Source organism: Crocuta crocuta, unplaced genomic scaffold (genome assembly GCF_008692635.1).
Source record: "Crocuta crocuta isolate KB4526 unplaced genomic scaffold, BGI_CrCroc_1.0 scaffold131, whole genome shotgun sequence".
Taxonomy (NCBI): domain Eukaryota; kingdom Metazoa; phylum Chordata; class Mammalia; order Carnivora; family Hyaenidae; genus Crocuta; species Crocuta crocuta.
This window is the reverse complement of record NW_027528977.1, coordinates 1,598,338-1,624,525: the sequence shown is the minus strand read 5'-3', so window position 1 is coordinate 1,624,525 and position 26,188 is coordinate 1,598,338. Positions and strand designations below refer to the sequence as shown.

At 34.0% G+C, this 26,188-nt stretch overlaps 1 long non-coding RNA gene across 3 annotated transcripts in view; it reads right to left on the bottom strand.

Moving 5' to 3' along the window:
• Positions 1-26,188, bottom strand: part of LOC144225860 (uncharacterized) — a 433,280-nt gene that overhangs the window by 202,539 nt on the left and 204,553 nt on the right. The window lies entirely within an intron of this gene.

Sequence of the window (26,188 nt, the reverse complement as noted above, 5' to 3'; positions counted from 1 at the left end):
ATCAATGTGATACAGCACATCAACCAAAGAAAAGATAAAAACCATATGATCCTGTCGATAGATGCAGAAAAAGCATTTGACAAAATACAGCATTCCTTCTAAATAAAGACTCTCGAGAAAGTCGGGATAGAAGGAACCTACTTAAACATCATCAAAGCCATCTATGAGAAGCCTTCAGCTAACATCATCCTCAACGGGGAAAAACTGAGAGCTTTCCCCCTGAGATCAGGAACACGACAGGGATGTCCACTCTCACCACTGCTGTTTAACAAAGTGCTGGAAGTCCTAGCATCAGCCATCAGACAACAAAAGGAAATCAAAGGCATCAGAATTGGCAAAGAAGAAGTCAAACTTTCACTCTTCGCAGATGACATGATACTCTACATCGAAAACCCGACAGACTCCACCAGAAGCCTACTAGAACTGATCCAAGAATTCAGCCAAGTTGCAGGGTACAAAATCAACGTACAGAAATCGGTTGCATTTTTATACACCAACAATGAAGCAACAGAAAGAGAAATCAAGAAACTGATCCCATTCACGAATGCACAAAAAAACATAAAGTACCTAGTAATAAACCTAACCAGGGATATAAGAGATCTGTATGATGAAAACTATAGAAAACTTATGAAGGAAATTGAAGAAGACACAAAGAAATAGAAAAACATTCCATGCTCATGGATAGGAAGAATAAATATAGTTAAGATGTCATTACTACCCAAAGCAATGTACACATTCAATGCAATTCCAATCAAAATTGCACCAGCATACTTCTCAAAACTAGAGCAAACTATTCTATAATTTGTATGGAACCACAAAAGACTCTGAATAGCACAAGTAATATTGAAAAATAAAACCAAAACGGGAGGTATCACCATCCCAGACTTTAGCCTCTACTACAAAGCTGTCATCATCAAGACAGTATGGTATTGGCACAAAAACAGACACATAGACCAATGGAACAGAATTGAGAACTCAGAAGTGGACCCAAAAGTATACAGCCAACTGATCTTTGACAAAGCAGGAAAGAATATCCAATGGAAAAAAGACAGCCTTTTTAACAGATGGTGTTGGGAGAATTGGACAGCAACATGCAGAAGAATGAAACTAGATCATTTTCTCACACCATGCACAAAAATAAACTCAAAATGGATAAAGGACCTGAACGTGAGACAGGAAACCATTAGAACCCTAGAGGAGAAAGCAGGAAGCAACCTCCTTGACCTCCACTGCAGCAATTTCTTACTTGACACATCCCCAAAAACAAAAGACTCAAGAACAAAAATAAACTATTGGGACCTCATCAAGATTAAAAGCTTCTGTACTTCAAAGGAAACAATCCATAAAACTAATAGGCAACTGACGGAATGGGAAAAGATAGTTGCAAATGACATATCAGATAAAGGGTTGATATCCAAAATCTATAAGGAACTCACCAACCTCCATACCTGAAAAACAAACAACCCAGTGAAGAAATGGGCAGAAGACATGAACAGGCACTTCTCCAAAGAGGACATCCAGATGGCCAACAGACACATGAAACGATGCTCAGCATCCCTCATCATCAGGGAAATACAAATAAAAACCACACTGAGATCCACCTCACACCGGTCAGAGTGGCTAAAATGAGCAAATCAGAGAATACTAGATGCTGGTGAGGATGTGGAGAAACGGGCACCCTCCTACACTGTTGGTGGGAATGGAAACTGGTGCAGCCCCTCTTGAAAATCTCATCCCTCTCTGTAGTGTCACCAAGGTCTCCTCCAGTAGGATAGGGGGTTGCAGACATTCTACTCTCAATCTCAGTCTCAAAGGAAAGATTACAGAGTAGGACGTTTGCTCCAAATTCAGTGTAGCTACTCTATCACATTTAGAAATTACCTTGTACTTCTCGGTTTCTAGGAGCTTGGCTTGTTTTATTGTGAATGAGTACTACATATTATGCAATTAATTTTTTGTATCTAATAAGATGATCATATGACTTTTCACCTTAATTTTATAAATGTGAAGACTTAAAATGATTTTTTAAATGGTAAATTAGGATAGTGTTTCAGGAATAAATCTAAAATTATTTATGGTGTTTTCATTTTCAAGACTTTTTACGTCTACTTGTTTAAAAAGATTTCCCTATAATTTTATGTTCTTATATATTATTTTCAATATTTGAAATCAAGGTGATTCTGGCTTTACACAATAAATTACAAAACACTTTATTACTAAATTACCATTATTTTTTCCTTATATGAAATCACTGATTTAAGATCACTTAAATCATCTGAATTTAAACTTATATACAGAAAAAAACTCCACTGAAAATCTAATCTTTATTTGAATGTAGTCTATTATATATAGCACAGTTTTAATAATATACAACTATATGTTTCTATTCTTGCTTATGTCTGCTTTTAGAAGTTGTGTTTAAGAGTTTTCCATTTGATCTAAATACTAGTTAATTAGTATAACTTTTTTCTTAATATCTATTTTTCTGTGGGCTCTAGAGTGACTTCCTCTATAGCATTCTAGTGGTTTATTAGATATATTCATTAAAAAAATTTCAGACATTGTTGACTTTCTACATTGCGCATTTATTTCCTGTTTTATTTATTTTCACACTAATTTTTAATGTTTCCTTCTATTTGGGGGGAAGGGACTGAGATGATTTATTACCTTTTTTCTAATTTATGAAGGAATAGATTTAGATAATTGATTTTCAGTATTTTTGTCTCCAATAAATCCACTTAACAATATAAATTCCGTTGAAGTATGGTGTTAACTTCATTTCACTACTTCTGCTGTGTAATAAAATGTGAATGCTAGGTTAAACATACACATATATGCATATTATTATATTACATATATGATTATATGTATGTTTAATGTTCATGATAATTTCTACTTTGATTCAGGTTATTTGGAAGTATATTGCTTAATATCTAAATTTTTGTGGATTTTCTACATATAGAGATTTTCTTAAACCCTAGTATTCAGGGAGTTTTAAAATACATTTTAAGTAGCATACCAGTTTTTAGAGGGCTGGCAATATTTCTCTTTTTACTGACATATTTATTGATTTATATTTGTGGTAATTTTTGATTTTATCAGTATTTATTTTTGCTATTAGTATACTATTTGCGTTTTGTTTATCTCAGCTTTTCTGTTTCTTCTATCTTGAATTCTTTTGGATTGATGCTTCTTGTTCACTTTGCTCATCTGTCAGATCTTATAGTTTATTATTCTTTCATTGCTTAGCCTATATATTACAACCTATATCCTTGACAGACATCTATTGTAAACTAGAACTTTTACCATTTCTAAAATAATGCACAAAACTTAGAACTTTTTGCATCTATTTAGTACTTGTTTTGTTTTGGTTGTGCCGGAACTGAATTGATTTGATCGTACGTACATTTTAACTTTCACAAAATGTTACCACATCTTTCATTTTGCCAATATTTTTGTTTGACTAACTTTCCTGTTTACCCTTGACAAGGGTGTTTATCTCATTCTGCATTTCCATGCTTTCTAGGAACATCTTCCTTCTTTGTGACGTATACTATTGAGTATTTCTTTTAGTACTAGTTGGTTGTGACAAATACTCTTAGTTTTTGCTTGTGAGAAAGTGTTTATCTTTTAGCTCAGTTTTGAGACAATTTTGTACTCAACAAAAGAATTCCATCCAAGTGGTTAGCTTCTTTTACAACTCCGAAAGATATTCTACTTCATTCCACTTTTATTTTGTGGAAAAGTTACCTAACCAATTTCCTCTGTTGCCTCTTTGTGTTTCTTCTTTGGTGGGTTTTATGATTTCTTCTTTAGCTTCAGTTTTTAACCATTTCATTATGATGTACCTAGTTTTCTTTCCTCTTATTTATATTTACCAAGAATGCTTTCCACACAGGTGTGTGTCTGTGTGTCTGTGTGCATTCATGTGTATACTTTTGCCCATNTTCTGGATAATTTTTACTGACATATGTTCTGGCCACTAATCATGTCTTTCCCTGTCTCTTCTGTTCTAAAGCCCCTATATTGATCACTGAATTTCAGTATTTTATTTTCTTAGTTGTTTATAAAATATTTCATTTTGTAACATATTTTCTTGAATATACTTGATGTCTTTATTTCAATGATATTACTGTATAAGGTGCATATAAGTAATTTCCTCTTTTGTTATTTTTTTCAAGTTTTTATTAAATTCTTTAGTTAACATACAGTATCATATAAGTTTCAGGTGTACAATTTAGTGATTCATTGCTTTCATACAATACCCAGTCCCCTTGTTATTTTCAGTCATGTTTTTCTGCCTCTTATCATGCCTAATAATTCTGTCTGAATGTTGGACACTGTGTATGCAATATTATAGAGGTTCTGAATTATGATATTCTCTTCCAGAAAGGTATTGATTTTATTCTATCAGGGATTTAAAAGACAAAAAGACACTGTGATTAGTATAATCCAGCTTTGTATCAAGTGTTAAGTTTACCAGCACTTACTTTTTTTTTCTTAAATAGTTTACTGTCAAGTTGGTTTCCATATATAACCCAGTGCTCATCCCCACAATTGCACTCCTGCATGCCCAATACCCCCATTTACCTTTCCCCATACTCATCAGCCCTCAGTTTGTTCTCAGCATTCAGGAGTCTCTCTTGGTTTGCCTCCCTCCCTCTCCCCTATTATTTTTTCCCTTCTCTCCCCCATGTTAGATTCCTCCTAATCCACCTATACATGCAAACATATGGTTATCTGTCCTTCTCTGCCTGTCTTATTTCGCTCAGCATAACACCCTCAAGTTCTATCCATGTTGCTACACATGGCCAGATTTCATTCTTTCTCACTGCCACGTAGTATTCCATTGTAGAGATGAACCACATCTTCTTGATCCATGCATCCGTTGATGGACATTTAGGCTCTTTCCATGTTCTAGCTATTGTTGAGAGAGCTGCTATGAACATTGGGGTACATGTGCCCCTATGCATCAGCACTCCTGTATCACTTGGGTAAATTCCTAGCAGTGCTACTTCTGTGTCATAGGGGAGTAGTATTGTTAATTTTTTGAGGAAACTCCACACTGTTTTCTAGAGGGTCTGCACCAGTTTCCATTCCCACCAACAGTGTAGGAGGGTGCCTGTTTCTCCACATTCTCACCAACATCTAGAGTCTCCTGATTTGTTCATTTTTGCCACTCTGACCAGCGTGAGGTGGTATCTCAGTGTGATTTTGATTTGTATTTCCCTAATGATGAGGGGTGCTGAGCATCGTTTCATGTGTCTGTTGGCCATCTGGATGTCCTCTTTGGAGAAGTGTCTGTTCATGTCTTCTGCCCATTTCTTCACTGGATTATTTGTTTTATGGGTGTGGAGTTTTTTACCAGCACTTTCAAGGTTATAGGCAATAAGGAAATCAAGTTCAATGAAAGAGATCCAGGATATTGAGGGTTACTCCCCAGATTTGTCATTCCTGCATTGGCAATATACTCTCCACTTAAATCAAATTAAAAAAAATTATTGTTTTGGGGTTCCTGGGTGACTTAGTTCTTTAAGTGTTCGACTTCTGAGTTCAGCTCAAGTCATGATCTCACAGTGTATGAGATAAAGCCCTGCGTTGGCTCTGTACTGACAGTACAGAACTTGCTTGGGATTCTCTCTCTCCCTCTCTTCTGCCCCTCCCCCACTCATTCTCTCAAAATAAAGAAATAAACATGAAAAAAAAAAAGTTCTGTATTGTCCTTCTAATGGTAGCTACAATTGTGCTGAGATTAGCGTAACATACAAAGTTGTCAATCACTATGCTGCACACCTGAAACTAATGTAACATTGACCTTTCAATAATAAAGAAAATAAATAATTGTCCCTTTTCAAAGAGGCTATTTTTGAACACTCTACCTGAAAAGGTCTTCTCATGAAAACAGTTTCTCACCATAGCACTGAGTAGTGTAATTTAATAAATATTTCCATAATGATTTGTCTCTTCTGTGAGACCCCAAGCATCTTTTATGGCATGCATGATCCATTCTCTCCTTAAAGGAGAATTTGACATCTTAGATTAATTTATACATAAAACCTATTTGTAAGTAGGATATTTAATTAGCATTCAGAATATAGATATCCAACTACGGGTCTGTATGTCAGCACCAATTAAGACTTTTCCAAGGACTGGGTATTACTTTGAAGAGAGAGAAGATGGACAGACATTGGCAGTAAAAATTATTCTGAATAGAAATTTCTCTAGTGAGCATAAGGCCAAGGATATAAAAGAGTATTTAAATGCATGTTGTCTTCACAAAGCTGAAATGTAGGCAGACAGCTTATTGCTGTTTTAATGGCACCTTGCAGAGATGAAATTAACATTTGATTTACATGAGTGTCCTTGGGCAGAGGCAATTGTGACTACTCATATCCACTGATAGGAGCTGAATTAGTTTTAACCTCTCAAAGAAATAATCTAGAAGTCATAATGAAAAGCTAAATGCAGATGTCCACTTAATACACAGTGGTACTTCAAGCAGTAAGAAAGAGATTGCAGCATAATAGTATTTTATACCTATTAAATAGATGTCCTTTAAGGAGTCAAATAAATTTATAACATTTCCAAATGTGATAAACTAGTCACAGAATGTGACTTTAATTTTGAAAATAATCTATAAATTAGTAATCATGAGACTATACAGTTAGAAAACTCTAGGGTCACAACTCAGATGCCTTTAGAGGTCATCAAAGTTCTAAATATGAAGTAGTCAACATGACATTTTAAAAACGGATAAGGAATATGATTAACTGGAGAGTACAAATCTTGCATAAAGGCAATCAAATTCATGGTTTTACATTATTCTTCTGGCCGAATAAAATGTGTATAGAGATTAACTGACCCATAGGATATTGCTTTTTCATCTATCATTCTAATTCAACCTCTTTATGTATGAATCATGTAATTTTTAGGTAGGCAGATGACTCATCCAAGATCACATAAGAGATTACTAGCACATAAGAATGGTTATTCAACTGATATTATTAAGTTATTGAACTTCCAAAGGAGTCCAACATGTTATAAATTCTTGTCTTACATGGTCTCTTCATGAAGTAGAATGTATATGGCAGTTATTATCTTCCATATACATAGAAACTTTAATGTTCTAAAATTCAGTTAATTACTGGTATATTCCAGGATAAAGAATAACATAAATAACTAATTGAGCAGCAATTTCCATGTGGATTATACCATCAGTAATTACAAAGCTCTCAGAAAACTTGAGTACAGTGAATGCACCCCCCCCAATTTATGTCCACCCAAAAACTAAGAATGTGGATCTTATTTAGAAATAAAATCTTTGCAGATACAGTCAGTTAAAATGAAGTTATACTAGATTAGGGCAGGCCCTAAGTCCAAGAACTAGCATCCTTATAAGAGGACAGACAGTGGGAGACACACAGAGAAACAGGCTACATGACAATGAAGGCAAAGATTGGAGTGAGGAAGCTATAAAGCAAGAAATATCAAGGATTACCAGTAACCGCAAGCAGTTACTGGTAATTTCTTTACAAAGAGTCAAGGAACATATTCTCATTCAGAGCCTCCAGAAGGAATCAATCCTGCTAACATGATTTCAGATTTCACCCCTTCTGAAAACTGTAAGAGAAAAAAAAATGTATTTTTCTAAACGATCAGTTTGCTATACTTTGTTATAGCAGCCCAGGGAAACTTATTACACTCAGGAAAAATGTGTCTTATTTTACTAACAGAAATACTGAAGAAAAAATGGCAATTTCATTACCTAATTCAGGAATCTCAGGAATACAGGTCAGAATAAAGGGGTGATATGTATGTAAAGACACAAATTAATGTCTTTAACATATTAATGCTTTTCTGTATGTTGAAAGAGATATGTTTTATACTGATTTCAAAGTCAACTTCATTGATTTTAAGGTGTATTTCAAGAGGGATACTGTTTACTCAGATAAAGGAAATGTTTGATTATAAGCATCTTAAAAATCATAATAGCCTAAAATCATGTACCACAAGTGCCCAGGCACTGACAAACCAGCAAAAACAGAACCATAATTTTCCTGTATTTTCCAACCTCAAGGAGTTAGTCTAGTAAAAAAATTAAACTCTTTTTTAAAAAGTTTATTTATTTATATATTTTGAGAGAGAGAGAGGGAAAGGAAGGAGCAGAGAGGGAGAGACAGAAGACCAACCAGATTCTGTACCATCATCATAGAGCCCCAGGAAGGGTTCAAACACATGAACTGTGAGATCATGACCTGAGCTGGAAGTCCTATGCTTAACTGACTAAGCCATCCGCATGCCCCACAAAAGTAAAGTCTTAATGTAAGTGATAGCTAATATAAAGTCTCCTTCAAATCAAGGGGCAGGATCTTTGATTTTTTAAACCTAGGAATACAAGTTCTAAATAAGTTGGCATTCTTCCTATGTACATTTCACCTGAAAATGGTGATGTTTCAAAGGAGAAACTAAAGTGTTCCAGGGAAGGAAAATGGGTATTAAAATTATGTGCAACCACTTTTTCAGTGAAAGAGAAAAGGAAAATAGCTGAACAGATATGATGGTGATTATATGCTGATACTGGATATAAGAAGGGAAGCATGACAGATGGTATTACTAAATCCTTCAATTAAAAAGGGAAATACTACAACATCCATTCATGATAAAAACCCTCAACAAAGTAGGTTTAAAGGGAACAGATTTCAACACAGAATGTCCATATACAAAAACCCCACAGCTAATATAACCTCAATGGGAAAAACTGAGGGCTTTCCCTTTGCAGTGAGGAACAAGACAGAGATGTCACTCTCATCACTGTTATTTAACATAGTACTAGAAGTCTTAACCACAGCAGTCAGACAACAACAAAATAAAAGGCATCCAAATCAGTAAGGAAGAAGCAAAGCCTTCACTGTTTGCAGAACGCATGATACCATATATAGAAAACCAAAAACACTCCACCAAAAAACTGCTAGAACTGATACATGAATTCAGGAAAGCCACAGGATACAAAGTCAATGTACAGAAATCTGTTGCATTTCTATAAACTAAAAATGAAACAGCAGAAAGAGAAATCAAGGTGTCAACCCCATTTATAGCTGCACCAAAATATTAAGATAACCAGGAATAAATCTAACCAAAGAGGTAAAAGATTTACACTCTGAAAACTATAAAGCATTGATGAAAGAAACTGAATATGATACAAAGAAATAAAAAAAAACCCAAAACATCCCATGCTCATGCAATGGAAGAACAAATATTGTTAAGGTACCTCTACTAACCAACATAATCTAAATATTTAATGTTATCAAAATACCACCATCATTTTTCACAGAACTAGAACAAACAATCCTAAAATTTTATCAAACCACAAAAGACACCAAATAGCCAATGAAACCTTGAAAAAGCAAAGCTGGAGGCATCACAACTTTATACTTCAAAGTCATATTACAAAGCTGTAGTGATCAAAATAGTATGGTTCTGGCACAGAAATAGACACTAAGATCAGTGGAATAGAACAGAAAATCCAGATATGAACCCACAACTGTATGGTCAATTAATCTTCAACAAAGCAGGAAAGAATATCCAATAGGAAAATGAATGTCTCTTCAACAAATGGTGCTGGGAAAACTGGGCAGCAACACTCAGAAGAATGAAACTGGACCACTGTCTTACACTACACACAAAAACAAATTAAAAATGGGTTAAAGACCTTCACCTGAGATCTGATGTTAACCTCTTTAACATTGACTATAGCAACTTCTTTCTAGATATGTCTCCTGAGGCAAGGGAAACAAAACTAAAAAGAAGCTTTTGGGACTTCATCAAAATAAAAAGCTGTGCACAGCTAAGGAAATGATCAACAAAACTAAAAGGCAACCTACAGAATGAGAAAAGATATTTTCAAATAACATATTTGATAAAGGAATGGAATTCAAAATATATAAAGAACTGATAAAGTTCTACACCCAAAAGACAAATAATCCAATTTAAAAAAATGGGCAGAGGACATGAATTGACATTTTTCAGAAGAAGACATATAGATGACCAACGGAGACATGAAAAGATAGATGCTCAACATCACTCATCATCAAGGAAATACAAATCAAAACTACAATGAAAGATTAACTGACACCTGTCAGAACTGCTAAAATCAACAACACAGGAAACATCAGCTACTGGCAAGAATGCAGAAAAAGAGGAACCCTCTTTTTGCACTGCTGGTGAGAATGAAAACTTCTGCAGCTACTCTGGAAAACAGTATGGAGGTTACTCAAAATGTTAAAAATAGAACTCCTCTACAATCCAGCAATTGCACCACTAGGTATTCACCCAAATAATAAAAAATACTAATTCAAAGGGATATATGCACCCCCATGTTTACAGCAGCAGCATCTACAACAGCTAAAGTCTGGAAACAGATGAAGTGTTCACTGACTGATGAATAAAGAAGAGTATTATATATACACAATGGAACATTACTCAGCCATAAAAAAGAATGAAATCTTGCCATTTGCAATGATGTGGATGGAACTACAGAGTAATACGCTAAGTGAAATCAGTCAGAGAAAGACAAATAGCGTATGATTTCACTCACATGTGGAAATTAAGAAACAAACATGCAGAGAGGGGGGGAAAAAAGAGAACAGAAAATCAAGAAACAGCCTTAACTACAGAGAACAAACTGATTATTACCAAAATGGAATTGGGTGGGGGTTTTGGTTGATTAAGAAGGGTACATGTTTTTTGTTTTTTAAATGTTTTTATTTATTTCTGAGAGAGAGAGAGAGACAGTGTGAACAGGGGAGGGTCAGAGAGAGAGGGAGATACAGAATCTGAAGCAGCCTCCAGGCTCTGAGCTGGCTGTCAGCACAGAGCCCAATGCGGGGCTCAAACCCACGAACCGTGAGATCATGACCTGAGCCAAAGTTGGATGCTTAACCAACTGAGCCACCCAGGCGCCCCAAGAAGGGTATATGTGATAAGCATAACGTGATATATGGAAGGGTTAAATTACTATATTGTGCACCTAAAACTAATGTAATACTCTAAGTTAACTAACTGGAATTTAAACAAAAACTTAAAAAAATAAAATAGTAAATACTATTAGGTATGACTATACCAATCTTAAACGATATGCAATAAACATTAAATGATTAATTATAGTTTGTAAATATAATAGGTCCATTAGATATTTATAAGTCTATAGAAAACCATGTTCTATACTTGCAAAACCCATGTATATGAAAAGTATATTACCATTTATACTACACAATAATGCTCATTCAATAATCTTCATACTATATATTTTTAACAACCTGGGTAAATAAAATCTGAATTTGAAAAATTGGACTCATTTTATTTCAGTAATATAAATTCCTATTTTAGATGTAGATTAGTGTTATGATAAGCTTGGGTTATGATTTCAAGAATTATTTGAGGCTAGGACAGATTTTATACATAAAATTATTAATATTCTAAATATAAAAAGGTTCCAAATCAAGAACAGATCGAAAATATGATTTATAAATCACTTAGAACTACTAACAGTACTCATAAGATCCAACTTAAAACATATTGTAGCCAAATATAGGCTACAAAAATATAATGGTTACAAACTACAATAGTATCGCTGCCTCCTTGAAGAACTCTGTTTTTAATCATTAAACCTGTCTTTTGCTTAAAGTATTCTCCATGGAAGGTATTACCCCTGGGAGGCTTCCATTCTCATTCTTACTGATGTTAAGGTCTCCTTAAGTCTCCTGCTACAGGGTCTGAGAAAAACTATAGAGCAGTTACCAAGCCAGGAATTTGGGGATTTGTTTAGCAACAACAACAATGGTAGCCTTTATTAAACAAAAATTCCTCTCACAAATCCTTCTACAATAAGGTATAGTCCAATATTATCAAAGCATTAATCTCCCAGGAACATTTATATTTTAGCTTTGGCCAAATGCTAGTACTCTGTGTAAGATAAATTTTAATTCTTACATTGCACACAATTACCAGATGATACTGGAAATCAACCATTGTTAGGTGACTGGAATATACATGGAAATATATATATATAGATATATATATAGAGAGAGAGACATATATGACATATATGTCATATATATGTAATACATATGTCATAACAAATTGTAAAGGGTAACAGCCAAGTCTAGGAAGCTGTAAAATGTGATATTACAGAAAAGAGTACATCTTGTTAGCAAAAGTCACATTTATTTAATTTCACTAGTATCTTAACTTTGAGATTGCCAGCTTTTAAAACATGTAACCCAATGCCACCCTACGTTTATCTGTCATCCTGAGAAAACTTTTATTATCAAGTATCTCTTTATTATAAACATCTTTTTCAACCATCTTACTCCACAGACATCTGTTAATACATGACTGTGGAATAAAGTCATCATAGCAGAATGAAAGGAAAGAAAAACAAAGCAAGAAATTTTAAGGGAAATCTCTAGTGGGACGATTATTATAGTAGTCATCGAAGAGAGCTGACATCAGATGGTCTCCACTAAAACCTGGGTGAACTAATAACACTGTGTCTATGAGTAAGTTCCATTATATATGATCATTTACCCTTTTTAAGTGGAAGTATAGATTCATTTATATTCAATTATATTTTGTAATTCATTTTATAATTCATTTATAGATTTCTTTGAGAGGTAATCAGATGATCCATGTAACATACTCAGAACTATACTTATTATATATTGCTAGCTATTGTATTATTTGGTGAATGATTCTATAGGAGAGGAGAGTAAACGTGGATTTCAATATTTCAACTCTTAATGACAATAACCCAGATTTGGAAGTGTTAAGAAGATATATTTAGCTTCTTTGGTCTTAGTGAATGTTAACAATGGAGCATCTGAGTAGAATCTATTGAGATTCAATTGGGAAGATTGAAAGTCAAAAGCTTAGCTGAAAATATACTATCAGAAACATAGTAGCATATTAAACAACTGTAGAATGAAAGAACAGCACTTAATTAAAAATGAGACATAGTTCTGGTTTGTTGGACATTGATTCTTGAACCACAATTTTTTAAAAAATATTTATTTTTTTGGGGAAAGCACAAGTGGGAGAGAGGTGGGGGGTGAGGGGGCAGAAGATCTAAAGTGGGTTGTGAACTGACAGGCTGATAGCAGTGAGCCTGATGTGAGGCTCAAATTCACAAATCGCAAGATCATAACCTGAGCCAAAGCAGCACGCTCAACCGAATGAGCCACCCACCTGCCTTGAACCACTATTTTTCAACTACAAGAGAAATTTTTAGATTAGACAATCACTGAGGTACTTTCCAACTTTAAAACTCTATGGCAATGCAGATCTCTATGGCTATGTATCAACAATATTCTATGTTTTATAGCAATCTTTAAGCTCTTTAACTTGAACCACTTTAGTGGGACTAATCATATAAAATTAACTTTAATATAATAATAGCATAGGTGTGGTTCACTGCAATTATATCTGTGAAATTATTGTTTGAGGGAGCAAATATTTAAAAATTAATCTCTTTGCCAAGAGAGTTATAGAAGTCAGTTCAAATTATTGTTGAACCAAAGTCTGTAGAGGTATCATTAAAGTTAACTTAATTAAAGAAAAGAAAGAAGATGGTTGGAACAAGTTTTGAGAAATAAATTACATTTGAATTTCAGTATTTTAAATGGAGAGTTATTGATATATTAAATTTTGAGAAACACCTCACTCACATTACTATAGCTATTATGGGTCCAAATTTGTGTAAGATTGTAGCTGTTTTCAAAGAAACTATTAGGACAAGATAAAACTAACCCAAATTTTACATGTTTAAAACAAAAAAAAATTGTACATCATTTCATAATAAGATTTCTTTCCTTGCTTTATATCACCTTTTCTAATTAAAATAAAATTTTACTGATGATAGTTATGAAAGCTCAAAAATGGAAATGGAGAACAAATAACTTGAGCCTGTGTTAACATTTAATACTATAAAGAAAAAAAGAATTATATAATCCAAACAGAATGCAGATTCAAAGACATTTCATTTGATTTCAGATTTTAAAATTCATTTTGTCATTTACTTTGTCATTTATTCACTGACATTTTTGTGAATATAATTTTGAATTCCCACATAAAATTTATATTTAAAATACAAGCCACTATGTACAAAAGGCCAATAGATTTCTAATGTATTACTGAAAACTTTTCCTATGTAATTATCAAATTGTCTAACTTTTTAAATGCTCCTAACCTTTGTTTTTTGTTTGTTTTTGTTTTGCCAGTTCACTACACGTAAAACAACTGTTAAGAATCAGGGGTCACAGCTTCTTTACCAACAACAAAAAAAAGGCAAATATGTTCCTTTTCATTTATAATGCAAAGTGAGAATGGCTCTTACTGTTGATAGTTTCAAACCTACTTTTCATATGTTCTTAAACAAAAACTAAAGCAATAAATCACAAAAAAAAGCCAGAGCAAAATTTCCTAAAATAATTAACTCTAGTGAAAAAAGGTACTTGTACACTCAAATTTTCACACATATGCCCTTGTTTAAATATAGCACTAACATATTTACTCATTCAATTCACTCAATAAATATTTAATGAGTATCCAGGTACTGTGATTGGGATTGGGTATATACAATGTTGAATTAAAGATGAAAACTGGTCTGTGTATGCTAATATTCCAGTAGGAAAGACAGATAATTGAATTAGAGATTACTGATCACTGGTGATAAATTATATGATAAAATCTGACATTTAATTAATTCAAAGAAGATTTTTTGGGAGAATATTTTAACTGCCATAATTTATTTTGCATTTTCAATTTGGTTTAAAAATCTTGAGGGTGCCTGGGTGGCTCAGTCGGTTAAGCATCCGACTTTGGCTCAGCTCATGATCTCATGGTTCTTGGGTTCAAGTCCCGCATCAGGCTCTGTGCTGACAGCCAGCTCAGAGCCTGAAGCCTGTTTCAGATTCTGTATCTCCCTCTCTCTCTGACCCTCCCCTGCTAATGGTGTCTCTCTCTTTCAGAAATAAATAATAAAAAACATTTAAAAAGTCTTTACTATTTACTGTTTAAAGGTCATGTATAAAAGCTATAATAAAACTCTCGTTCATTTTTCTTTTTGCATTTTTTTTTTTTTGAGGAACATACCTCTAGGGAATTCCATAAAAGACCGTTAGTGGAAAATACTCAACATTGTTAAGTCCTCTCATGCTCGTGCTGCTGTAATTCTCATGAATCTGTAGGCCACTTATTTCATCTCCAGAAAGTCACAAAAATCCTTTTAGTGATAAATATCTTATCTCAGGATTATAAAGAAAGAGTGGTGGAAACTATGAAATCTACACAGAAAATACAAGAATAGCAACATGTACATCGATTTTATGTGATTTTATCCATTGTCATTTTGGACAGCCAGTAATATGCCGACATGATCTCAAGAACTTACTGCATATTCTTGCAAAGTAATAGGTTTCTATTATTTTTCGTGTATGACAAATATACTTATTTTATATTTTTGGAAATATAAAGATGAATTATGTATAGTCTTAATTTAACATATTTCAAAAAAAAAGCATAACTATCTTTTTATTACATCGGATAAGGACATTCCCCATTATTTTTAACTGCATCAATTTAGAATTTATACTAATCTAGGTAAAATCTGATGTACAGTTTTATTCTTTAAAAACTCTTAAAGAAATAATGTTTGCATTATCTTTGAACATGTTAAACAGTTTTAAGCATACACATATTCTGATTTTGTTTTGCTTTCAAATCTTTAGTTAATATAAATTAAGAACCTTGAAGTCAATTTTATCAAATAATTTCATAATATCAAGACGACTTAGAAGTGCTAAGGGAAGATTTAGTACTTTGTCAGCTTTTTTTCAATCATATTTGGACCATTTGAAAACACTGTTTGTAGGTTTAAAAATAATAAAAAAATATTAGCACTTTCCCTAATATATTAGTGAAGCTATATTATTTACACTGGATGCTAAAAAGCATATATACCTTTATATCTACTTAATGAAGATATAAACTGATTTGATCTTTCAGTATATTATTTATGTAATGCAAAATATTTTAATACTTGAATATTTTATTGACATCTTTAAAAAAGAAGAGGGAACTTAATGGTTAGAGTTTGTGGTACCTTTTTGGTTTATTAAAAGGAACTCCTGGATCTTTATTCACAGGCTACTAAATGTACAAAATCCCATATCTATGGACATACTGAAAACAGATATACCAAAAAGAGTTTTGACAAGATTATGAATTACCACATCAAAGTTAAACAAGTACTGCTAACAGTTCAAAAACCTGAAAAATCCACAATTATCCACTTAACTTCTCACTAATCTCTAAAAGCAAAGATAGCATTTCATATTACATATAATAAAACTTATTGGGAGGTCAGACTACTGAGAACTTTAGAAATCTGAAGCTATGCAAAATTTGTACAGTCTTTACAAAAGGACAGTTGTCACTGCTAACTGCTAAACTGGAGTGATTTTATGTGATATACAGGTACTATTTAATTTCCCTGTCTAAAGGAAAGATCACATTATTTCTGTTGATAGTGGTAACTTTTGGGCCTGTTAATAACACAAAAAAAGAAGGTTATTTAGAAGAGGCAGAATCCACACCAAGTGATTCTGCATTCTGGAAAAGAAAGGTTCTTACACTTTTAAGGAAGGTTTTAGAGAATCACTAGAAGGATCACAAGAAAGGTGCTGGGGAGCAGCTCCCAGTCTAAGGACAAAGAGCTCTAGCAGCATCCCTCTGATGACAATGATATGGTAAGCTTGATGGATGCTCCATCACCGATACACATGCACCTACTATCAAACTACAATGAAAAGTACCTGTTTTTCAGGCATATCTCTGGTTTGCGGATGTTTGATGCTATCCAATTTTGATGGAAAGAAAAAAGAGCATTTACATAGGATACCTAGCACATTGTACATTCAATCCATTTTATCAGTCTCCAGCACAAAAGAATCACCCAGGATAAGAGAGGAAGAAAATATGAGAATTTCTATTTCTATTCTTTATATCTCATCTTGCTTAATTTATATTTTTGTATGACTTATAACTTAAAATTATTAGTAGTTATATTTGTATATAAAATTCTCAAGTTTAATATACATAATATTTGAGTTGAGCCCCACTCTAGGTATCATATTCTTAGTGAAAAAACATAGTATAAAAAGAGCTTGAAATCATCTCCCCTAGTACTTTAAATCATGGTTTAAACTAGGCCATTGAGTACTTGAGTATCTGACCACCACATTATGCTTTTCATAGACTTTGCTTCTGGATAATACTATTTACTACAGTGAAGGAACACTATACACAAGCATAGCATCCCATCTCCCAAGTGCCTACATTTTCTTTCAGAGGGCTTACAGTACAGTGATGAAACAAGAATTGGCGGGGCTGTCTTCTAAGTTTTGTTGCCTTTTCCCAGCTAACGTGTGAGCACATGACCAATATTAATCAGAAGCTCTTTCCCTTGTGAATATAAATCATAAACAGAATAATAACAAAGCCTGAAGATACCTGCAGCTGGTCCATTCAAAGCATCACCTCCAGAAGAGCCGACCTGCTAGCGCTTTCATTCAATGTACTTGCTCTATACATGCGATAAGCTCATTTTATCTTTATGTGATAAGAGTATTTTTTTTAATTTCTTGCATTTATTTATTTATTTTGACAGAGACAGAGCAAATGTGGGAGAAGCAGAGAGAGGGGGCACCATTAGCACTGAGCCAGATGCAGGGATCAAACTCACAACTGTGAGATCATGACCTGAGCTGAAACCAAGAGTTAGACACTTAACTGACTGAGCCATGTAGGCATCCCAAAATTATTTCTATCTGCCTTAAGATGGAAAGTCAGAACTTAAATGGATGCCAGTAAATGAGAAAAGGGTCAAAATTTCTCAGGAGATAAAATTTAACAGAAGTATAGAAGTCCATATATTCATTCGCATCACTTCTTTGTCAAATGAATAGGATGACAAGTAAAAAAAAATCAATAGTATGCATAGGGCTCTTTCAAATGACCTAAGTATGCAACAGCACTTGGTTAATAATAAAACAACCTGACACTTATCACATTATTGCTACTTGCCAAACACAATTTGAAGTTTTGTATGTGTATTAAGTCAATTGATTCTCTTAATTAGCCTGGGAATTAGCTATAATAAAATACTCATTTTACAAATAATGAAACTGAGGCAACTAGTTATGAGAGTATAAAAGATCATATGACTAGCCGGATAGTAGAGCACATATATAAACCTAGGCACTGTGTATCCAGAATCAGTCCTCTTTTTATTCCATACTGACTCTTGTGTAATATTAAAAGTTAACCCTTTTGGATTTTGTTTATTGGTACAAACAGTTCCACTGACTGAATATAATTTCTCACTCCTTTATTCATCCCTACTGGAAGCACAAGTCAAACAAAGCAAAGTTTATTTGTGCAAAGAGATAACGAAGTCACTAAACCTGAGTTGTCCAAACCCTGCATATTCACAGAAAGGTTTAACCCTTCTTAGCTCCTGGGAGATCACCTTTGCTCCTGGGAGATCACCTTTGCTCTTAGAATAACCTTTGTAATAAGATGCCTTTGTTTACCTGGGGCTTTGGGCCATCCAGGATATTTTACACTAACAATGTGATTTATTGTGAGAGCCATGGACCATGCACTATCATGGTCCATGATAGAGAGGTTAGAGATTAACTAAGATCAGCTGAGTGGGCAGTCAATCCTGTCTACTGAACAATGCCCAGTAAAAATCTGGACACTAAGGTTCTCAGTTGATGGGAGGCTCAACCTCAACATTTTGTATGTATTGTCACACACTGTCACTGAAAGAATTACACCTTATCTGTAAGACTCCAATTGAGAGAAGATAACTGGAAGCCTGAATCTGTTCTCTCCTGGACTCTGCCCTATGTGCCTTTTACCTTTGCTGATCTTAATCTGTACCCTTTTACTGAAATACACCATATCCATCAGTTTAGCAGCTTGCATGAATTCTGTAAGTGCTTCTAGCAAACCATTCCTGTATTTTTCTCTACAACTCCTTCATCTTATCCATGTCTAAACAGGGTAATTCATTAAAAGAAGTATGTGTATATCCTAAGTATGATTTACTATTTCCAGGGAGAAAACTCTTCACAGATTTAGACAATTATTCAATGGAGGGGGGTCGTGGAGACTGCCCAATTCAACATGACATCTTTACTACTTTTATTTACTTTTAAAAGTTTATTTATTTTGAGACAGAGAGAGACAGGGTGAGCAGGGGAGAGGCAGAGAGAGAGGAAGAGAGAGAGAGAATTCCAAGCAGGCTACATCCTGTCAGCACAGAGCCCTATGTGGGGCTCAGACTCACAAACCATGAGATCATGACCGGAGCCGAAACCAAGATTTGGGCTGTTAACCAATTGAGCCACCCAGGCACCCATCTTTTACTACTTTTAAAATATGACATTCAAATGGAAAGAAAAATAAGAACTTTTAAAGGAGATTAGGAAACAATGATAAAAACTTATTCACAAATGTGGAATTCTGTAAATCCTCTAGATGAATAAATCAAATATTATTTAAAATAATATTTATATTTTTTTAACAGTTTTTTACAGTTTTTATTTATTTTTGAGACAGAGAGAGACAGAACATGAGCAGGGGAGGGTCAGAGAGAGAGGGAGACACACTATCCGAAACAGACTCCAGGCTCTGAGCTTCCCGCACAGAACCCAACGCGGGGCTTGAACCCACGAACCGCGAGATCATGACCGAAGCTGAAGTCGGATGCTTAACGACTGAGCCACCCAGACACCCCAAAATAATATTTATATTTCATAGTCTGATAATATAAACTAGGCAGTCATTCTATGCTTGTTGTATGAAAACATAGAAAACACTAAAAATATTATGCAGCAGTCAGGGAAAAGCACTATTTAAATATGATGTATACACTCTTTTCTTTCACCTGTCTCCTTTATGTACAGTATTTTAGTTGTAAACTCATTTTCTCCAGAGGGTATCACGTATTGTATCTGGTAATGTCCAGTAACGAAATGCCAGAGAATGTGAGGGTATCACCATGTGTTCTAAGATGGAGAACCCCAAAGAGATAAAACAAAACAAAACAACAACAACAACAAAAACACTACTGAGACAAAACACACTGTTGATCATTTCCTTTCAGACAGCTCTATCGGGCAATTGCACTGATCAGGGTTACATAGTTTTTACATCTTCAAAAAGTAGCACCCTTGGAGAAATAGGCTACCTACATTATAATCTACCAGCCCTATGGTTCTGAAGGCGCTGAGGTGGAGGAGAGAGCATCCCTGGTTGTAGATCAGTCACCTAGTTATTATTGCAACAGCTAACTATGCTGTGCAAATATCTTTGTGAAAGAGCAGGTGATCATTGTTACCAGGAAAAAAAAATCACACCTTAATATCATTCCTGTAACCAGTTCCTCTCACTAAAACCACCTCATGCTTCAGACACCACCCATTTTACACACACACACACACACACACACACACACACAATAACACAACACACAGTCGTGACAGCATTCAGATTTGCCACAGTATTTCTATGGTTTGGTTTGGTTTGATTAGGCTTAGCACTTCAAGTTAATGTCTTCTATTGCTATATATTTTGTAGTGATGATTTTGAGAAAGGCATTTAGAAGTTAAAACTAGATTTACTTCTCATACTGTAAGGAACAAGAAATATCCAGATAACTTATAAATATATTTTAAGTATACATAGTTATGACCATAATTGTGATACTTTTATACTTTGCTTTTCTCTCAGTTAACAATATGTGAAAATTTTTCTATCACTTTCAATATTTTCTATAAAAAATTCTAACTGACTCCATAATATTATACAGTATGAACACAGTGGACAATTCTCTATTTGAGGACATTTTTATATACCCCCTTTTTAATAATTATAAAAGTACCCAATAGGCATTTTTATATAAGCATGAAATGGCACAGTTTTTTGATTAAATATTATATATTCTTACAATTAGAATTATGATCCAGTAAATATGAGTTATTTTGTTTGTTTTTTCATCAAGCAGTTTAAGAAACTTTTAGAAGCTTCAAAATATAAACTCCACATGTTATTTAACTTTTATAAAGAGCACTTCTGGAAGAGTATTTTACAAATTCCTTTTGAGTGTACTCGTATAATTTAATATAAAAACTTAAACTTAATAAATTCTTTAAAGGTAAATGACATAAAAATATTTTAAGGTATTTGATACATTTTGTCAAATTGTCCACAAATGTTGAATTTGTGATCTCATCAACATAAATTCAATTCATCCTTAAAGCTTAAGGATAAATAAGACATAACTTGCAGAATTTACACTTTTAAGTTGATAAGGACAGTGATAATATTTAGTGCATACTTGGTAAGTACTTTTTAAATTTCCTGTCACATTTTGGGGCACCTAGGTGGCTCAGTCGGTTAAGTATCCCACTTCGGCTCAGGTCATGATCTCGCAGTTCGTAGGTTTGAGCCCCACGTTGGGCTCTGTGCTGACAGCTAGCTCAGAGTCTGGAGCCTGTTTCATATTCTGGGTCTCCCTCTTTGGGTCTCCCCCCCACTTCTCGCTCATGCTCACTCACTCTCTCTCTCTCAGAAATAAATAAAACATTAAAAAAAATTTAAATTTCCTGTCACATTTGATTCCCACAACAATAACCAGAGTTATGTATTGTATAATTCCCATTTTTAGAGATGAAAAAACTACAGTTTAGGCTTATCATTTAACTTTCTCAAGGTCTGATGACTAGAAAAGGGAATAAATACTATCATAAATTGTCTGAATTTCCTTTGGAGTCGTCTGAACCACTAGACAATAAGAGTACATTTAGCAACCTAATATTAACAACAATATTAAAAATAAGTTCAAGTTGGGTGCCTGGTTGGCTCAGTCGCTCAAGCATCCGATTTCAGCTCAGGTCATGATCCCGTGGTCTGTGGGTTTGAGGCCCACGTCAGGCTCTATGCTAACAGTTCAGAGCCTGGAACCTGCTTCACATTGTAGGTCTCCCTCTTTCTCTCTCTCTGCTCTTTACCCACTCATGCTCTACCTCTCTCTCTTAAAAATAAACAAAAATTAAAAAATAAATCAATAAAAATAAGTTCAAGTGTAAAGTATCTATAATTATGTATGTGTGTATGTGTATCAGATCTCCTTTGGAATTCCCTAAATTAATAACAAAAAATATAAACTTTACCTGAAAATAGTTATTTAGACAGGAAGTTAAAAAACAAGATTATAAAGATTTACAAATAAGTATAAATTCTTACCCAATAAAGAAATATAGATTTGACTTTTTTTTATAATTCCTGATACTCTAAGTCTTAGCCTCGCGATTTTTATTAGTCATCTATTTTGGAAATTTATATCTTTCATGTTTCCAATTTCATCCTTTTTAAGAATCTGTATTTTGGTGTTGATAAATTATTTTTGTTGCGGCACAAGAGTGGCTCAGTTGGTTAAGTGTCCAACTCTTGGTTTTGGCTCATCATGATATCAGTTTGTGGGTTCGAGCCTCACATCACCATCAGTGCAGAGCCTGCAGGATTCTCTCTCTTCCTCTCTATCTGCCCCACCCCAGTTCATACTGTCTTTTTTCCTCTCAAAAATAGATAAATATTAAAAAATATTTTTGTCATTTGATTGATAAAAGCAGCCTGAGACATGAAGCAAGTAGACCAAATGTAAATAAAGTTTCCATATGAAGCACTGTCCGCAGATTCGAGCATGATGAAGTATATTTATACAAAGATATATGCTATCACAAGAGCTACAAAAAATTGCCCCATTTATCACATAATAATATTTATTTTATTCTTATAATGCCACATTGTCCTTCTGCTCATACAGAAGTCTGTAATTTGCACAATTTTTTTTGAAATAATACACTTTGAGTTTTACTATGAAAAGAGTGAAAAACTGGTTTAGAAAACTAATTCCAGGCTTATTTCTGCTATTTATTACCCATGTCATATTAGACAAACAAATTAGCCTCTTTGGTTCTTGTTCTCCACTATATAAGTTAAAGTGATGGTTGCATTACATTATCTAATTCTATATGGTCTTCCTAGGTTCAAAATATCTATGAATAAATTACTCTGCAAGAGACTTACTTCTCATAATTTTCACTTGATTTTCCTCAGTGAGAGTTGTGACAAGTTGTGACAAGAATCAGCCACGTCCACTGTAACTTAGTTTAAACACAGTCAGGGATTTGGAGAAATTTTTGGCCTTTGGAGCTTGTAGACAGGAAATTATGACAAAGTGTTCTGAATCCTCTGCAACTTGCAAACCTACTCACCAAATGAGCTAACTTAAGCCATGTTTAAAGATTTAAGTATGATTACCACAGGTTAAAAGGTGAGAGAACAGATTTTTGTTTTAGAAAACAATCATAAATATATCTATTTTAGAAAAGTTTTATAGATTATTCAGTATCCAGTAATCCTGTCGATCCTGGATGCATTAAAATAACCTTTTTCTTAGTCCTTCCTTCATGTTTTAATATTAGACCTGATCTATTTTTCATGATACTATTTATTAAATGTAATATACACCAGGCCTAAATTCTCTCCATGCAATATTTCCTTGCTTTTATATAAGCTGTATAAGGTATACACTTTTGTTTTCATCCCTGTTTCACAGAAAGGATAGAGATTTAGAAAGTCAAAATGACTTGTCTAAAGTCAAAAAGCAAGTAAACCACAGATATCCAAACCCGGGTCATTCTGCCTTTAAAGCCCATGCTCTGAAACACAACATTTTATTTACTTTAAAGGAAAAAAGGAAAAAAGAAAACATGTCCCTTAAAAGGCACTAACCAACCAAATCAATCTTTTTGCTTTTAACCCGTCATGACACCCAGATCCACAATCACAATCCCTTACAGATAATAAAAAGTAATGTTGATAACAAACAGATGCAAGGTGGAGGTTTAAATTCAAGTTATCTCAGATGAAATTCTTGGGTCAAATGTGTCAGAATTTGGAGTCACTGTAATTTCAGAAATGTAATAAGGTATATATACTATTTATTACATAATACATCAATGTTTCATCAGCAAAACTTACAAACATTTACATTAAGTGGGATTAAAACAAAAAAAAAAACTCTAAACAGACAGGCAGGGGAGGGGTAGGAGGAGGGAGACACAGAATCTGAAGCAGGTTCCAGACTAAAGCTGTCAGCACAGAGCCTACTGCGGGGCTCTAATGCACAAACCGCTGATCATGACCTGAGCTGAAGTCAGATGTTTAACCAAATGAGCCACCAGGCACCCCTGTTTCAGATGGTTTTTAAATTACATATTCAATTGTCTTTGTTTTGAACAATCAACATATAATGTTAACAAAATATCAGTCATAAATTTATATTGCTCCATTAATTTGAGTAGCTCAGATAACTAAAAACCAAAATCAAATTTGAAGATGTACCAGTGTCTTTGCTTGAAATTGCCTAAATCTTATCTCAATTCTTCCAACTGTAGTCAAACAATAAAATACACCTTTCTTCTAAATTCTTTTCTAAATAGGAATAAAATCTTTGAAATTATAATGTATCATAAAATCATGGGCTGCCACTAATTGACATGTAGGAGAAAAAGGACATTTTGCTTAGCTGATAGAAGAGGGATTTCACAAAATCCCCCAGTTTCTGGTTAGTCACCAAACTCTCCAACATAAATCATGTCTACATTCCACCAAACAATACAAAGACNTTTTTCAGTGGGCTAACCCACATAATGCTGGTATTTTAAGTCAATGGATCATGCCAGTTCCCTATTATGACATATCAAAATCAACATTACAAGCTAGAAGGAGAGATAACAGTAGCAGAGTCATTTTTTTTTTATAGTTTATTGTCAAATTAGTTTCCACATAACACTCAGTGCTCATCCCCACAAGTGTCCTCCTCCATGCCCATCCCCCCCTCCCCCCACATCCATCAGTCCTCAGTTTTTGTCAGCATTCAAGAGTCTCTCATGGTTTGCTTCTCTCCCTTTCCCCCACCATTTCTGCCCTTCTTCTCCCCCTTGTTCCTCCGTCAAGTTCCTCCTAATCCTCCTATACGTGCAAACATATGATATTTGTCCTTCTCTGCCTGACTTATTTCGCTCAGCATAACACCCTCAAGGTCCATCCATGTTGCTACACATGGCCAGATTTCATTGTTTCTCATTGCCATGTAGTATTCCATGGTATAGATAAACCACATCTTCTTGATGCATTCATCTGTTGATGGACACTTAGGCTCTTTCCATGTTTTAGCTATCGTGGAGAGAGTAGCAGAGTCATTTGATGCCATTTCAAGCTACTGAATGGTTCGGGACTACATTTTTGATGGCCTATACTTCCAGACATATTCTTTTTTTTTTCCCTCAAGATATATTCTTATTCCTCCTCCCCAATTTCATTTCAACAGATCTGTAATCCAAAATAGCCCCTGAAATCTCAAAGAGACAACAACATTGCTAGAAGCGTCGTAGGCTTAAAAAATCACTTTCTCTGATATCCAAGATAGGTAATTAAAATAGTTTTGTTTCAGATTGGCAGGGGGGAAAAACTTTCATTCATTTATATTAAGGACCTAAAATGTGACTTCATATATTGAAGAGATGCCATAAATATATTTCAGATCTTCTAACTAAATTCTGTCCATAAAATATGAAATACTAAATATGCAAAAGAATAAATGGTCTTAAGTGACACAAATGTGTTTGTGGGGTTCTGTTGTTATTTGAAGATGATTGTCTGCATAAATAGGAATGGTCATCTCCAAACTTTACCATAGAGATTAAGAACAGGAACTATAAATGTGGTTTTTACAAAGAATAAATCTGTGTATTCTGCAATGATCAGTTTAAGTATTTTCAAATGGTTTACTGTCAGAGCTTACTTTGATTAATATAAAAATATATGTATAGATCATCTAAATGTCTTTAAAAGATCTGTGGGATGGTTTTCATAATTGGTATTAAATTTATTGTAAATAAGAAAGCAATGGTATGAAAATTACAAAAAGAGTCATCAAGTTACATGTTCATAAATAATGCTGTTCCACTTGAGAAATAAGCTTCCCACAGCATTG